The sequence below is a fragment of the Mustela erminea genome, chromosome 20 (assembly GCF_009829155.1).
Source record: "Mustela erminea isolate mMusErm1 chromosome 20, mMusErm1.Pri, whole genome shotgun sequence".
NCBI classification, from domain to species: domain Eukaryota; kingdom Metazoa; phylum Chordata; class Mammalia; order Carnivora; family Mustelidae; genus Mustela; species Mustela erminea.
Window position 1 is genome coordinate 31,283,487 of NC_045633.1, and position 17,541 is coordinate 31,301,027.

Sequence of the window (17,541 nt, forward strand, 5' to 3'; positions counted from 1 at the left end):
TGGCAGTAATGTGTCAGTGGAGATGGAGAATGTCTTTGTAGGAATTACAGGGGATTATGAAATATCAGGTTAGCAATTTACTCTGAGATGGATCAGGAACATAATTCTTGAAAGAGACTCTTCTGGAAGCTTGTGATTATTTCTGGGAGAAGTGGGTTACAAAAACACCTTGGGCCTACACAGCTCTCCCCATCCCTTGTCTTAGTCTAACTTGCATAATTTAATACAATGACGCAGCACCACACAGTGACTGAGAAATGGGGAGCTTGGAAGCTGGAGATCCTAGAGTTTGAATGCCAGCTCGGTCCAGAGCTGAGTCTAGACCAGTCAGTGGCTTTGGATAAATGAGGAAAAGGTGCTCCCCTTGCATAACTGGGCCCACAGGACTTGGGCTACCCTCCACTACAGACATGCGACCTTGAACAAGTCACTTAATACCTCACTCCACAGGACTTGGTGCCTCAGACAGTTAAAATATAGGGATAATGCCAATGCCTATCTGACCTGATGATAGAACCAGCTAATGTGTGTGAGGCATTTAGGACACAAAACACGGAACATGCAGCGAGCTCATAATCAATGTCAGCTATTACTTTCATAGCATTGTTATGCTCGGTCCTCAGGAGGCCAAGTTGGTTTGGACATTTGAGCTCCAGCCTAGGCAAGTGCAGCTTCAATCTGCCATTCGAGAAAATAATTGCAGACATCTTTCATGGAGTTTTAACTATGAAGGTATTGATGTCTCGGCTGATTTCTTCAGGAATTTCCAAAGAACAATATAAACATCCCCCTTCTGGAAGTGCCTTTGTCGAAAGAGAATAATGTGAGGCTCACTGGGTTGGAGGGGTACCTCCAGGCCCCACCACACAGACCCAACAGGAAGAGATGGACTTGGCCTCACAGGGACTTGGACCTTGCTCTACCTTACTATCCCAGCTGGAGGAAGAAGGGCTCTCCTTGTCACCACAACCCACCACCCCTTCTGCCTCACAAGGGCTCAGGCAATGAGAAGACTCCACACCTCTAAATCCTGGATTACTCTAGTGGACTCCCGTTTGTAACAGCCTTTCCAGCTTCCCCTTTTATCCTGATAGAAGCAAAACTGTAGAGGCCATTTTTAGGCAAACAGGTCTGCGGGATGGAATGTTGAAAGGGCCCACCCTGTCCCCCTGCCTGAATACAGACAGGCCCATCGGGGACCCACCTCAATATAGCCACATGCCCTAATTTACCGATGGCCCACTTACCAAAAAAGGAAAAATGCCATATGTGGCCTTACTTCCTCACGTTCCCCCTTTAAAAACAACCTCCAGGCAATGCCTCCTTGCAGACAGCCTCTGCTTTGCTATCCGGCCCTCTGCTCTCTGGCAGTGTATCCAATCAAGTTCTCGTTTATTGACTCCTTCCTTCTGCCTCAGGTGAATTCTCTCGCAGCCTGTGCGCAGGCTTCCACCAGATCGTCGCCCCACATTTGGGGGCGCCCATGATTGGGACAGACGCTGCATTCAGACACCACATTTAGTGGCCCCTGGCGGGGGGGGGGAGAACCCCCACACAAGATCCCTTTATCAGTCCCGTGACTCCCCCCGGATTCTCCAGGAATTTATGGGGACTTTCCCTCGGTGGACCCACTCCAGGACTCCTCAGGGAACTGACAACCACCGCTGAGGTGACTCCTTGCTGAGGGTCCCCAGCCCCAAGGGGAAACAGCCCAAATGCCCCTGCCCAGAAGGGTGAGGGATTTCCCCGTCTGCCCTTCGGGGAGGTCCTTCCCTCCCCGCCCCGCCTCCCCCGATCCCCGCCTCTTGGCGGCCCTTCCACAGTCTAACCCTAGTACCGCTGAAGGTCTCAGACAGCCGAAGGTCTCCGGCTGGGGCTGCTCTCCCTTGTGGTCTGAAGGTCCGAGTGCGACCCGCTCCGACCGCCGGCACTTGGGAGAGCGAAGGACCCCTTTGCTCTGCTTCCTCACCCAGCCCTGGGAGGTGTGTTTCCAGCTTCCTGCCCTATTGGCTGGCGCCGCGCGAATCCGCACCCGGGAGGTTCGGGGCGTGGCTTGGTGGGGGGCGGGGCAGGGGTGTTGCCCCGACGCGGGCGACTCGCCGCCGCTCAGTTTCTTCAGCCTCGGCTCCTTATCCTCTCTCCCCGCGCGTCGGGCCGCCGTGTGCATCTGCGGGCAGCGCCATTCCCGCTGCTGTGGGCGGTGAGTCCTCCCGCTCCTTTTCCCCAGCCGGTCTGGCCAAACTGCTGTGCGGCTCTTCCTGTTGCCAGGGGACATCCCCACGGGAAGTGCCAGGCCAGTTGCTGTGCCCCGCGCCGTGGTGGGACGCCCCCAGAACAGTCTGCCGCCTCCTGTGGGTCCTTCTCCTTCTTCAGGTCAGCGGGTCGCCCTGAGTGAAATCCCGACACCACCACCCCCCCACCCCCGCCGCCCCAGCCGGAGCTTCCAGTCCCTTTGGCCGGATGCCCCCTTGGGATACGTAGCGGGTCTTTCTCACTGTGGGATTCCCCTTGGGCTCTATTTATAAAAAGCTGGAAGAAATTTGGGACACCCGAGTGACTCAGTCCTTTTGAGCATGCAACTCTCGGTTTCTGTCCGGGTCAAGATCTCAGGGTGTGAGATGGAGCCTGGCCTTGGTGCAGACTCCCAGATCAAGACCCTTCCACATGATGGGGTTTTGGAATATAGGTGAGGTTCTGAGCCGAAGGCAGAGGCTTGACCCGCTGAGCCACTCAAGCGCCCCGAGGGTTGACTTTTAAGTGAACCAAGTGGAAGTAATTTGGTATTTTAACTGGTTGCCACTTTTATTCTACCAAGGTTTTCTCAAAGTCAAATTGATGAGGGAGCAGAAGGCTAGCTGAGAACGGGCAGAAGCTGACACCCCACCGCCCTGCCCTCCCACTGGGGGTGTATGTGACATTCCTCAGGCACGCCTGGCTGCCCCAGAGGAAAAACAAATAGTTAATTTATAGAGATTCCATACCTGCAAGACAGGAGCCCCCCCACCCAGTTTAGGAAAGTCTTAGTAATTTACAAGAACAAAGCATTTGTATCAATGACCTAGCTTCCAGAAGAGATTGTAGATAGAATTAAATGTCCTTATAATCTGCAGCCCACTGACAGACACTTGAAGTGGGCAAAGGGTAATGTTCCTCCAGGAAGCTCCCAACTATCTCACTGTTAAGGCCTCCTAGAAGGAAAAATAACCTTAACTTGACAACGGCAAGGCCTCTGGTATCCTGGTACCTGGTTTGTTAAAGTCTTCTTTAACAAGCAAAAATCCTCTTGAAGTCTCTCTCCCCTTTTCTTACCTCCCCCAACTCCCAAGTATATAATTAGCCACCTCTCACAAACCCAAGGCAGCAGCTCTTTCTGCCCATGGGTCATGTCCCCGTGCTTTAGTAAAACCACCATTTTGCACCACAGACTCTCAAGAATTCTTTCTGGGTTGTGGGCTCTGGACCTCACCCCACAGAACCTCACCTATTTCCAAAACCACATCAAAATAACCTCGTGTTATCGCTGTTGTAATTTGTTTGTAAAAAGATGACTTAAAATGATGATTAATTTTGTCTGTCATAAAGTTTTCAAGGGTCATTGGTACCATAGCTTTCAAGGTCATTGGTGAACTGCAACTTTGAAGTTGTGCTTGCGTTCAGCCAAACTGGATTGAATTCATTGCACCTCCAAGTCTTTTCCAAATGAGATAAAATTCTAAAACATTGATTACTGAACATAGGTTTGTGGTTTTGGTTTCTGACTGCAGATAAACTAAGGGTATTTGAATCTGTTGGTAAACATGCTTTGTGTTTAATTGATTGATAAATTTGCCATCTAAAGAATTTTGGTGTAACGATTCATGATTAGTTCCTACTGAGTTTTCCTGGAGACTTAAGGTTTCTAAGAGTTAAAATTCTGCTAAATACAGCTAAGCCTGATGGAAGTAGGGGAAGTAACTATGTAGGAATAAAGTCAAAGATCTGTAAGAAAGATATAAGGAGTGGAAATACATTTTTGTTGAAGGAGAAAGAATGTAGTCTTGCCTCCAAATGAGGCTGGTTGTTTGAAAAGAAATGGCTTGGTACAAAATCTGAATACATAAGAAAGTTGTAGAAGGTTTGTGAAGGGAATCTTTGGAAAGGTAATTTTACGTGTGGTCAGGACAGGTGAAGATTAAATGAATGGATTTTAAATTACACTGTATAAGTTTGAAATTCTCTTTCTGTTAAAGTTTTCTTGGATTGTTGGTCTGCTCTTGATAAGAAAATGTAAACATAGCTATTTTCTCTGTCTGCCTGAAAAACCCGTTTCTGTTTTTTCTGGTCTTTGATTATCTATAATCCTATTGGGCATATGCTTTAAAATTTTCTAAGGTTTTTAACAAATGCCCCCTAGATTTGAAATTGTAAATGAAGTCTTTTTGACTAATTAGGCTTGTTGATTTGGAATGTTGTGTTCTGGTATAAATTCATCACTCTATACTATTATTATTAAAGTGGTATGTGATATGTGTCACAGAAATAACTGAATTTCCTTATCAGCTACATTATAATGAACTCTCTTTTCAGATTATTAACAGTGTCCAGTTCAGAGTTTTTTGGTCACTTATTGTTCTGATACTCTTGCAAAACATGTTTCATCTTCAAGGATTTCATAATGGGCTTTTGACAGATATAGGTATTTGATACCTTTAAGATCAGAAAACTGAAATGGGTAAGAATTTCCAGAACTGACTAAAAATCTCCATTCAAGTGGAGTAAGAATTAATAACATGGAACTAAATGAACTGGAGAAGAGGATTATAGTTTCGTGACTCTTGTTTAAACATTGCTGGTTCTCTAATGTTTGCTCTTATAAAGATTAAGGAAACTTTCTCTTAAGATGTCTGTGCCTTACAGTAATGTGATAAAGTATTCATATGTGAAGAAATGGAAACATTTAAGTTTTCTCTCTATTCACAACTTTTCAGTGAGTACTCCTTCTTTCATGACAGTCATAGTTGTTTGCGTTAGTTGACTAAGAATCTGTTCTCCTTGTAACGGGACATCATTGGAAACATTGGTTATTTAGCAAAGCTTTGACTGGAAGGTCATAGTCAAGAGACATGCATAGACTCAGATATAACCAGACAGCCTTGAGGAACTAAGACAAACTTTATGGAGTCAACAAAACCCCTTGGAAGTGTTCCTCCAAAACCTTGCTTCCAGAGTTCCCAGCAGCCTTGCCAGGTGAGTAAAGAATGTCAGTTCCTGGCAGGTGCAGGGAACTCAGGATATTTGGGGACCTCCAGAAGAGGAATTTGCATAAATCTACAGGTATTGTAGGCATGTCTGATGGCATGTGTTCGCTTGGATTCTGGCCTGGGGAGGCTACTGAAAGTTCAATTGAGATTCCTTATGAATAGTTCCAGCAGAGTAGATTTTAGATCTAGTGATCATCACTATTCTTGCTGAGCTTATGTAAATAATTAGGTCAAGTTTGTTAGAATTGGCCTTGTTTGCAAATGAATTAGTCTTGATTTGGTTATCTCTGGAAATAGGGGTGAATTTAGGGAAAAATAATGTTTCAGTAACACACCTTTGCAGATGTTAAATTCTAGTTCTGATTGTCTTTGACTATTTGTTGTTTGCCTAAGCTAAACAACTTGAGGTAAAGTTCTGAAACATTGCCATAGTAGCACATGTATAGATACTCTTCATGCTTGTTATCCTGTGAGGATAATAACAAGACCCCTGGACATACGATCTTTTGAAGAGCTGGAAAATGGAATGGGCTCTCCAACATCTGTATAAGTCAACAAGCACCTTGACCAGTTCTCTGTGGCTAGAGTGACAAAAATTTTTCCTTAAAAGCCAGTGTGAACCCCATTCCATGGGGTTAACTTTGGACTTGTGGCGATAATGGATTGCCCCACTTTCCTTATGACTGGATGGATGATACAGTTAGGGCTGTCCATGTTCCCAAACAAATCTTCTCCCACTTGCCAGTGATTCCTCATAATAAGCATGTTGTTTTGATTGTTATGGCTAGCTTCAAACAAAGAGGACTTCTTGATTGTTTTATTCCTTAGCCATATTTTCCCCAGAGGTCACTTCTGTTGATAAAAAAGTACAAATAGAGGCTTGAACCAAGCACACAGTGACCACCTTTAACTAAACTTGATATGCAGTCACCCACAAATTCAAAAGATGGCCCTCCCAAACTGAATGACCCTTGATGTTCTGATGGGACTCAAGGAGGAACCTCTGATTTATTAAAACAGAGTGTTACATATATACTTCAGAGTACCACAAAAATAGTCTGGGTTTCTAACTGACATGGGTTCTGGGGGCCAGTGAGAAGGGCCCAGGTCAGCAGGGGCAACTCCCAGTCCTTATAGAGCCATGGACACAGACTATAGACCATCAGGGACCCTCTGTAGAACCAGGGCAGGGAGCAGTCTGCCTAAAACTCCTAAAAACCCAGGGCAGAGAGAGGGTCTGAGGTACAATATCACAGCCTGAAGTCATAGCTCCAAACATCCTAAGCTCTTTCTGGGAGGAGCAGGGAAAGTATAATGGGGTAGTGTGGGGAGATAAGATCAGAAAGACTGAATTTAGAAAAGCTCCTTGTCGGAGGCAGGCCCCTGGCCAGGGCGGCCTCCGCCATTAAAAGATGGCGCCTGGCTAGTTGCCAGGTTAGGATTGCCTCGTGAGACTAAGCGGAACGCCCAAAGAGGAAGTAAACAGCATGGGTTGCTAGCGAAGTTGTTCATTTAGGTGCACAGCCTGATTCGCTCGCTCCTGTACCCTGCTCGCTGATTGGTCATGTAAGCGTATATAAGTGTGTAGACTTGTGGAAATAAAGAGAGAAAAGAGAGAGAAGATGCATCCGAACCAGGGTTCTTGTCGTCCTTGCGGGGCGAGGGCGATAAATGGCGCCGGCACCCGGGAACTAAATAAAAGAATCTTGCAAGGTAATCCGCAGGAAAGCGGGGAGTAAAGGTCCGCAGGTAAGCGGGGACATTAGCCACGTTCAAAAGTGGGAATTGCGCGGTAAAGCGGGGAGTAAAAATAGAAAAACTTTGCAAGGGAGAAGTCCGCAGGTATGCGGGGTAAAACCACGACAAAGGTGGTGGGAAACTTGTATAAGACTGCAACAAGAAGCGGGGCAGCCATAGAGCCGGGATTTTCTTAACGAAACCTCAGGTAAGCGGGGAAGGGACCACGATTAAAGTGGTGGGAAACTTGTACAAGTCGGCAATAAGAAGCGGGGCGGCCTTAGAGCCGGGATTTAGCGAGTCCGCAATAAGAAGCGGGGCAGCCTTAGAGCCAGGATTAACTTGTACAAGTCCGCAATAAGAAGCGGGGCGGCCTTAGAGCCGGAATTTAGCGGCGAGTCTTTAACGTCTGCGTCTCTTGTCTGTGTGTTCATAATGGGATCTGAAGTATCTAAAGTGCGTTTGGAAGGGTCTTTTTAGAAGACCTGCTGAAAGCCAATGGAACTCCACTAAAAGCAAAAACTGCTCGGGCCTTTTTGAATACAGTGGAAAAGGCGGCTCCATGGTTCCTAGATGAAGGCTTGCTAAACATACCTCAATGGGACCACTTAGGGGAGGATTTGAAGAAACAGGATGCTTTAACTCTTTGCCTGAAATTTAACATAACAAAAGCACAGGCACAGGACATAGTAGTCTCCTGCAGAAATTGTGTGATCTTACTACCTGCATCGTCCTTGGGGGTTAATCCTAAGGGTTTGTTACCTAATCATATATGGCAAATGGATGTCACACATGTTTCAGAATTTGGAAAGTTAAGATATTGCTGTCTTTCCCAGTGCTGGAATGTCACGGCCTTCAAGCTGGCTGTGATTATGCGTATCCCTACCCATGTTCCTATCCCAGTTTCCATTCCAGAGGACAAGTTACTGGTGGTGCTATCCAGAAAGAAGAAAGGTTTTGGTATCACAGCTGCCGTTGTGACAGCATTGGCTATATCTACAGCAGCTGCCACGGCAGCAGCAGTCTCGCTTGCTGCAACTATACCCACTGCGGAAGCTGTGAACACCCTTGCAGAAGGAACGGCGGCTGCCCTTCAAACACAGACTCAGATCAATGCACATCTGCAAGCAGGAATCCTGATAGTCAACCAGAGAGTGGATTTGGTTCAAGAACAAGTGGACACATGGGGGGCCCTATTGGGACTGGGATGTATAGTACACTTCCCGGCAATTTGTGTAACTCCCATAGCCTATACTAATGTGAGTGACTTACAGAATGTCTCCCGACAGCTCTCCCAATACTTGTGGGGGAATTAGTCCGCAGAATTCCAAAACTATACTCAGCACCTGCTACTAGGCATAACAAGGATAAATAACACAAGAGTTGAGCTTGCAACCCTCCCAGAGATAATCAAAACATTGCAAGATGTGTTAACCTTTATGAAACAATGGGCTAGCGTAATTGGTCTGATGATAATCCTCGTAGTGGGCTTGATTCTGCTAGTAAGGAAACTGCAAATTTGGAGGCGACAGCAACATAGGCAGCAGCAAGCCATGGTGCAGGCCTTGTTAGCCATCGAGTCTGGAACATCCCCCCAAGTGTGGCTAAGTATGCTGGATCGGTAGTCAATGACGGGTAAGATTGGTGGGGGAAATATACCAACCTAAGACAGGACGCAGATCATTGATATCTGCCGTCTCATGACGGGTAAGGATATTCCCCGCCACTGACAACCTAAGACAGGCATGATCCCTGCCATAAAAGAAAAAAGGGGGAGATGTCAGAGGCAGGCCCCTGGCCAGGGCGGCCTCCGCCATTAAAAGATGGCGCCTGGCTAGTTGCCAGGTTAGGATTGCCTCATGAGACTAAGCGGAACGCCCAAAGAGGAAGTAAACAGCATTGGTTGCTAGCGAAGTTGTTCATTTAGGTGCACAGCCTGATTCGCTCGCTCTTGTACCCTGCTCGCTGATTGGTCATGTAAGTGTATATAAGTGTGTAGACTTGCAGAAATAAAGAGAGAGAAGAGAGAGAAGATGCATCCGAACCAGGGTTCTTGTCGTCCTTGCGGGGCGAGGGCGATAGCTCCTTACCCAAGTCAGACCAAGAAATAAGTCGTTTTAGGGTTCAGTGAAATTCTCCCTGCCCAATCTCACCCCGGGAAGGGTCTCAAGGGGATGATGATGTCAAAGATGAAAATTTTAAAAGCTACATTTTCTTTGAGCATCTGTGTGTTTTCAAAAGCAGTGTCTCTCATTCCTGCAATTGGAACCATAACACGGTTGACTGATGAACAAAGATGAAATGGAAGAATCAGAAAGCTGCAAAGGTCTCAATGTTCAGGTCAAAGACTTTAATTTTATAGGTTTCTCATTTCGTCCTAACAGGCCTTGGAAGAAACTGAGGCATAGAGCAGTTAACGACTTGCTCAAGGTGAGAGTGGGAACAGTGGAGCCCTCTGACCTATGGCCCCACTCATATGGTAAGCTGCTTCCAGAAAAGCTCATTAGTCCCACTGTTGAGATGGACTCCCGGGCCCCCAAAGGGATAGGGATATCTTTGAGGCCAATTTTGGCCCCACTGGTGTCTTCTCAGTGCCTAATACACTGCTGAGCACACAGTAGGCCTTCATTAAAAACATCCAGATGTTGTTTATGAAACACTATTTGAAAATAGTGTTTCTGCCCTACCAGTACCACTCATGGTTTTGTCCTCTGGGGTTTTCCCAACACCTGTTATGAGGAGGTTCATCTGAACCTCAAACATGCCTGGAAGGTCAGCAGGAAGGCTCTTGCTCTGGTTTTTGTTTAGATCCACAAACATTTCCTGGGCACCACTCTGGATCAGATCCAAATGTGCCCCATTCATGGGGAAAAGTCACCCATGGATAGACAGATTCAATATGGTGGAAGATCAGCTTGGCTTCTTTACACAGAGAAAGTCCTCTTGTCCACAAAGGGGGTTGGGAGGAGCTGATACCTGGTCTGAGGTTTCTAAAAATTTATTTTATTTTAAAAATCAGAAGTATAAATGTGTATGCTTTATAAGGTTGAACAGTACTTTAGGGGCTATAAGAAAACTAGTGACATTTTGCTCCACCTGATCTCCATTTCCATTTTCCTCTCAGAGTCCACTTTCAACCAGTTCACTAATTTCTTCTCCTGTTTACTGGTGTGTCATGAAATGACATGCTCCTACCGTTATTTCTTGATTGCTGGGAAGCTGAGAGTTTAGGTGCCAATATCCTCTTGCCTCAGACCCACTTCTCACCCTCCCAAAGCAGAGGTGGGAATTTGATTCCTATTTGGTGAATGACTTAATTACTCATTATTCACCTTGAACCATGTACATTTCTATGCTTCCATTTCTGGACAAGTTTTCATATTCCCTGGAATCAAGAGTCCTTTTTTATAATTTTAGAGTTTACTATTTCCCATCATTTTGTTTTATTTTGTTATGTTATGTTATTTTATTTATTTATTTATTTAATATAATTTTTTTATTTTTTATAAACATATATTTTTATCCCCAGGGGTACAGGTCTGTGAAACACCAGGTTTACACACTTCACAGCATTTTTTATTTATTTTATTTTATTTTATACTAGAAGCTAATTCTTCTCTCCATGTGGTCAAGCCCTCCTGAGACTCTCTCCTTGCTTTGGCCTAGTCTCTTTGTCCCTGTAGCTTATTCAGGGCTGTTATCCGCATTCTGGTCACATCTCTGCTGCACTGAATTACCTGTTTGCAAATACAGAGGTATTGTCTTTCTCGGTTTCCTCAGTCATTTTGGCAGAGGCCATCTCCTTGTAGCTTTCAGAAGAATGATGCAGAAGAGTAAATTTTTTTAAAGAATGTCCATGTCCAAAGACATCTCTGTTCTACCCTCATACTTGTTGGGTGGTTAGTCTGAGCATAGAATTCTAGGTGGGCTAGAATTTTCCCTGTGAACTGGATGACACAGAGACTTTCTCTAGTATCACTATTGAGAAGATTAGTGCCCTTTTGTTTTCTGATTCCTTGTACGTGATCTGTGTTTTGCTTTCCTCACTCTTTCTATAAGCATTTGGGATCTTGTTGTCCCTGGTGTTCTGAAAATTCATGATGGTGTACTTCGTGGACCTGCTGTCATCTGTTATTCCAGGCAGAGCTGTCCAACAGTCCTTTCTGCCCTGATGGAAGTGTTCTCTGTGTTGTCCAGTGTGGTTGCCTCCAGCTACCTGAGGCTATTGTACACTTGAGATGTGGCCCTTGTGGCTGAGGTACTGCATTTCTGATTTCATCTGTTTCTTACCAGTAACTGTAACTCACTACATGTGTCCAGGAGCTGTGTATGGACAGCGCCGTGTATTGGACCTTTCACTCTGGAGACTGTTGCTTTTCAGTCCTGTGAAATTTTCTTGTATTATTTCTTTCATTTGTTCTCTTCTTTATTTAAAAACTGCTGTTGGTCAGAGGATCGAATTCCTGGAATCATCCTTTAGTTTTCTTATTTTTTCCTTCTCATTTTTGTAGTGAATTGCTTACATAAATTTATTTATGTAAGTTAAAATGTCTTCATATAAAATTTTAATATTTTACCCCTTATTGATTTCTTTGCATTAATACTAATTTTTAACATAATATGTTCAAATAACATTTATAGTTTATGTAATTACTGTGATTTTATTTTTTTTAAGATTTTATTTATTTATTTGACACAGAGAGAGAGATCACAAGTGGCAGAGCAGCAGGTGGGGTGGGGTAGGGGGACGGAGCAGACTACCTGCTGAGCTGAGAGCCCGATGCGGGACTCGATTCCAGGACCCTGAGATCATGACCCGAGCCGAAGGCAGAAGCTTAACCCACTGAGCCACCCAGGCACCCCAGTTACTGTGATTTTTAAAAAGTTTTTATATAAACTCTAGTTAACATATAGTGTAATCTTGGTTTTGGCTGTGCAATGTAGTGATTCAACACTTCCATACAAAAACTGGGGCTCATCACAGGTGTACTCCTTATATTACCTTTTTAACCTGTCCCACTCACCCCCATATCCTCTGGTAACCATCAGTTTATTCTCTTTAGTAAAGTGTCTCTTTCTTGGTTTAACTCCCTCTTTTTTTCCCCCCTTTGCTTGTTTGTTTTATTTCTTAAATTCAACATGTGAATGAAATCATATGCTATTTGTCTTTCTCTGACTGACTTATTTCAGTTAGCATTATACCCTTTTCCTCCCATGCCATAAGTTGCCTTTTGGTTCTGTTGTTTGTTTCTTTTGCTGTGTAAAACCTTTTTATATTGAGAAAGTCCCAATAGTTTAGTTTTGGTTTTGTTTCCCTTGCCTCAGGACACATATGTAGAAAGAAGTCGCTACCACTGATGTCAAAGAGGTTACTACCTATGTTCTCCAGTAGGATTTTTATGGTTTCAGGTCTCACATTTAGGTCTTTAAACCGTTTTGAATTTATTTTTGTATATGGTATAAGAAAGTGGTCCAGTTTCATACTTTTGCATGTTGCTGTTCCATTTAACCAGCAGCATTTGTGGAAGAGACTGTCTTTTTCCCATTCAGTATTCTTTCCTACTTTGTTGAAGATTCATTGACCGTAGAGTTAATAAGTTCCTTTCCGGGTTTTGTAATCCTTCCATTCATCTATGTGTCTTTTTGTGCCAGTACCATACTGATGCTGTTGCTTTGGCTGTTCAGGTTCTTTTGGGATTTTAGGATTACCTATTCCACCTCTGTGAAAAATGAAGTTGGTATTTTGATAGGATTTGCATTAAATGTATATGTTGCTTTGGGCAGTAGAGACATTTTTAACAATATTTATTTTTCCAATCCATGAGCATGGAAGGTCTTTCCATTACTTTGTGTCCTCTTCAGTTTCTTCCATCTCTGTTTTATAATTTTCAGAGTACAGGTCTTTCACCTCTTCAGTTAGATGTGTTCTTAGAAATCTTATAATTTGGGGTATGATTATAAATGGGATTGATATCTTAATTTCTCTCTCTGCTGCTTCATTATTGGTATGTAGAACTGCATCAGATTTCTGGATGTTGATTTTGTGTCTTATGACTTTGCTGAATTCATTGATCAGTTCTAGCCATTCTTTGGTGGAGTCTTTTGGATTTTCTATATAGAGTTTCATATCATCTGAAATAGTGAGAGTTTGATTTCTTCCTTGCTGAGTTGGATGCCTTTTATTTCATTGTGTTGTCTGATTTCTGTGGCTAGGGCTTTCAGTACTATGTTAAATAACATTGGTGAGAGTGGACATCCCTGTCTTATTCCTGACTGCAGAGGCAAAGTGCTCAGTGCTCAGTCTTTTCCCATGGACGATAGTAGTTGTGGCCTTTATTATGTTGAGATATGTTTCCTCTAAACCTACATGTTGAGGGTGTTTATCACGAATGAAGGTTACACTTTTTTTTAAAGATTTTTATTTATTTATTTGTCAGCAAGAGAGCACAAGCAAGGGAAGCAGCAAGCAGAGGGGAAGCATGATCCCAGGGTCCTGGGATTGAGTACCGCATCAGGCTCCCTGCCCAGTGGGAAGCCTGCTTCTCCCTCTCCCACTTCCCCAGCTTGTGTTCCCCCTGTCTTTGTGTCTCTCTGTCAAATAAATAAATAAAATATTTTAAACATTTTTAAATTCAATTAATTAACATATAGCATATTGTTCGTTATAGAGGTAGAGTTTAGTGATTCATCAGTTGCATATAACACCCAGTGCTCATTACGTCAAATGCCCTCCTTAATGCCCATCACCCGCCTATGCCATTCTCCCACCAACCTCCCCTCCAGAAACCCTCATTTGTTTCCTATAGTTAAGAGTCTCTTATGGTTTATCTCCCTCTCTGATTTTGTCTTACTTTATTTTTCCCTCCCTTCCCCTATGATCCTCTGTTTTGCTTCTTAAATTCCACATATGAGTGAAATCATAAAATTGTCTTTCTCTGGTTGACTTACTCTGCTTGGCGTAATACCCTCGAGTTCCATCTATGTCATTGCCAATGGTGAGATTTCATTTTCCTATGGCTGAGTAATATCCCATTGTATATATATACCACATCTTCTTTCTCCATTCATCTGTGGATGGACATCAGGAACAGGATGGAGGTTCCTCAAAAAGTAGAGCTACCCTACGACTCAGCAATGGCACTACTAGGTATTTACCCAAAGAATACAAACATAGTAATCCAAAGAGACACCGGTGCCCCAAAGTTTATAGCAGCAATGTCCGCAATAGCCACATATGGAAAGAGCCCAGATGTTCATAATATTCTCTTATAATTGCTTGTGTTGCTGTGGTATTGGTTGTTATTTCCTCTCTCTCATTTGTGATTTTATTTATTTGGGTCCTTTCTCTTTTCTTTTTGATATCTCTGTCTGTCTAGAGGTTTATCAATATTATTAATTTTTTCAAAGAACCAGTTCCTGGTTTCACTGAAACTATTGGCTATTGGCTATTGTACTATTGGCTTTTATAATTTCTATATCATTTATTCCTTCTCTAATCTTTATTGTTTCCTTCCTTCTGCTGACTTGAAGCTTCATTTGTTGTTCTTTTTCTAGCTCCTTTCAGTATGAGTTTAGGTTGTTTATTTGAGATATTTCTTGATTCTTGAACTAGGTCTGTATGTCTATATACTTCCCTCTTAGGACTGCTATTGCTGCATCCCCAATTACTGAGATTTTTGGCAATTTCGTGGTCAAGTGGAATGTCTCACTCTTCTCTTGTCCCAGCCCTTTCTAGAAGTCTCAACTGAATTCTATAGAGTCACTGTGTTGATAAGGAGAGAATGAACCATCCTTACTCCTGTATTTTGGTTTTTTTAGGGTATAACATTTTTTGGCCTTTTTTAGGGTATAACATTTCTTGGTCAAAGCCTTGACTTTTACTTAGTAAATTGTTCAGAGACAAATTCTGCAAACTAGGAGAAGGTGAACAAGAGTTGTAGCAACCTAGTGGGGCTTTAGATCCTACAGGGGTAGGGAAAAGTGAGGTGTGGTTTCCTACTGCCCACCCTGTGTTTACACAGGTGGACAGACACTGCAGGCTCCAGTTAGAATCCAGGAAATGAAGTCTCTAAACATTTAAGAGCTCAAGGACTCCTCACAGACCAGGAGGTAAAAAGAGCCATTTAAATACACTCAAGAAGAAGGGAAAAGTAAACAATCCATACCCAGCAAACTCCCAGTCTTTTAATTACGTTTCTTTCTTTTTCAAATTCTTATTTAAATTCCAGTTAGTTAGCATACACTATAATATTAGTTTCAGGAGGAGAATTTAGTGATGAATCACTTACATGTAACCCCCAGTGCTCATCACAAGTACCCTCCCTTGATACCCATCACCCATTTATTTAACCCATCCTTGCCCACCTCCCCTCCAGCAACTGTCAATTTGTTCTCTATAGTTAAGAGTCTAGTTTGTGGTTTGCCTCTATCTTTCCCCCACTGTTCATATAGTTTGTTTCTTAAATTCCACATATGAGTGAAATCATAATGGTATTTGTCTTTCTCTCATTGACTTATTTCAGTTAGCATAATACGTTCTTTGTAGATTTTGGATACTAACCCTTTATCAGATATGTAATTTGCAAATACCTTCTCCCATTCTGAAGGGTTCCTTCATCAAAATGGATGAAAGACCGAAATATGAGATAGGAAATCCTCAAAATCCTAGATGAGAACACAGGCAGCAACCTGCCGACATAGACCATAGCAACTTCTTATTAGACATGTCTCTGGAGGCAAGGGAAACAAAAACAAAAATGAACTATTGGGATTTCATGAAGATGAAAACCTTCTGCACATCAAAGCAAACAGTCAAAAAAACTAAAAGAAGACCTTCAGAATTATGTTTCTCTTTTTTTAAGATCTTATTTATTTATTTGACAAAGAGAGAGATCACAAGTAGGCAGAGAGGCAGGCAGAGAGAGAGGGGGAAGCAGGCTCCCTGCTGAGCAAAGAGCCTGATGCAGGGCTGGATCCCAGGACCCTGAGATCATGACCTGAGCTGAAGGTAAAGGCCTAACACACTGAGCCACCCAGGCGCTCCAGAATTATGTCTCAGTTAATCTTGAACTCATGTCTCCTCCTCCTGCTAAAGAAAATACATTGCATAATTTGAGGTTACTCTTTAACTCTTATCCTCTCTTAGATACAAATTGAACTATTTACATATTGAGTGAACATTTCTAAAGGGCCTGCCAAGGGTTACATATCTGGGTGAGCAAAGTCTCCAGATATACCAATACCATTATTTTATAGCAGGTATTTTGATTTATAGCTCAATATTTCAGTGGTTGTTTAGTGCCTCTCCCTTTTAGAGTGTTGGGTTCATAAAGGAAGGATTTTTACTAATTTTTATATATATATATATATATGTATTTTTAAAGATTTTTTTTATTTATTTGACAGACCGAGATCACAAGTAGACAGAGAGGCAGGCAGAGAGGGAGGAAGGGAAGCAGGCTCCCTGCTGAGCGGGGAACCCGATGCGGGGCTCAATCCTAGGACCCTGGAACCATGACCTGAGCCGAAGGCAGAGGCTTTAACCCACTGAGCCACCCAGGCGCCCCTATTTTATATTTAATGCTTGGTGTACAGACTGAAAACAGCAGGTGTAGAGCCCAACCAACATCTAATGACAATGGGAGAAGCGCCCACCTCCTCCAATGCCAAGAATGTCCATGGACCATGCACTTCCTTCACCACTCCCACACCAACCATAGGGTCCACCCACCAAAACGTAGATACCACCTAGAAATTGGCAACATCAACTGTGGTCTTACTGAGAAGAATGGGGACCTGAGACAGGAAAAACAGACACTTAACTTCTCTTTCATTTTTGCACACTCGAGATAGTGACCTGTGAAATTTGGGTGTAATGCACAAATCATTCCAGAGAAATACTGGTTCTCCTACTATGAGCAGTTCTCTTGGCCAGTAGAAATCAGGCACAACTTCTTAAAGAGGTGTCACGTTCCTGATGGAAAGGGATGGGAATGTTAGCCAGATCTCCTGTATCATTGGTTTCTCCCAACCTGTCCACCTACACTGATACTTGAGCCTAAGGCTTCCCTGAATGGTATTTGAGATTCTGTTTTGGCCAATATCTAGGGCGACTGAGAAAACAGATAAATCCTTCACTGTTGAGGAGGACGGACGCATAGGTACTTTCACTTGGCTCTACAATAATTATCTGTTGGTTTCTCTATCTTCAACCTGAATGATGTCTGTTATCTTCGATAAGTTTTTACCCCATGAATTTAGAGCAGAGTTTGGAGACTTCATGATGAGCGTAGTACAGGAAGGAGTAGATGAGAGCCATGGGGTGTGTGGGGTGTTCTTCTGACACACATGTCTTCCTTCACACCTTCTGTACAACTCTGAGGATGTGAGTCTCTTCATGTCAGGTGTTCCCTTCTGGGGAAGGATGGGGCACAGAGCTCACACTTCTATAGTGTTCTTTTGCAGACAGGTCATCTGCATTGGTTCAGTGCTGGCTGAACCAGAGTTCAGTGCAGGCATTTTGGTCCTCAGGAGCAACCATCCCATCTCTAGATACAACCGGCTG

General features: G+C 43.4%; 1 pseudogene; it reads left to right on the plus strand.

The window, feature by feature from the left end:
* The first annotated feature begins 1,700 nt into the window (after positions 1-1,700).
* Positions 1,701-17,541, plus strand: part of LOC116581209 — a 68,574-nt pseudogene continuing 52,733 nt past the window's right edge.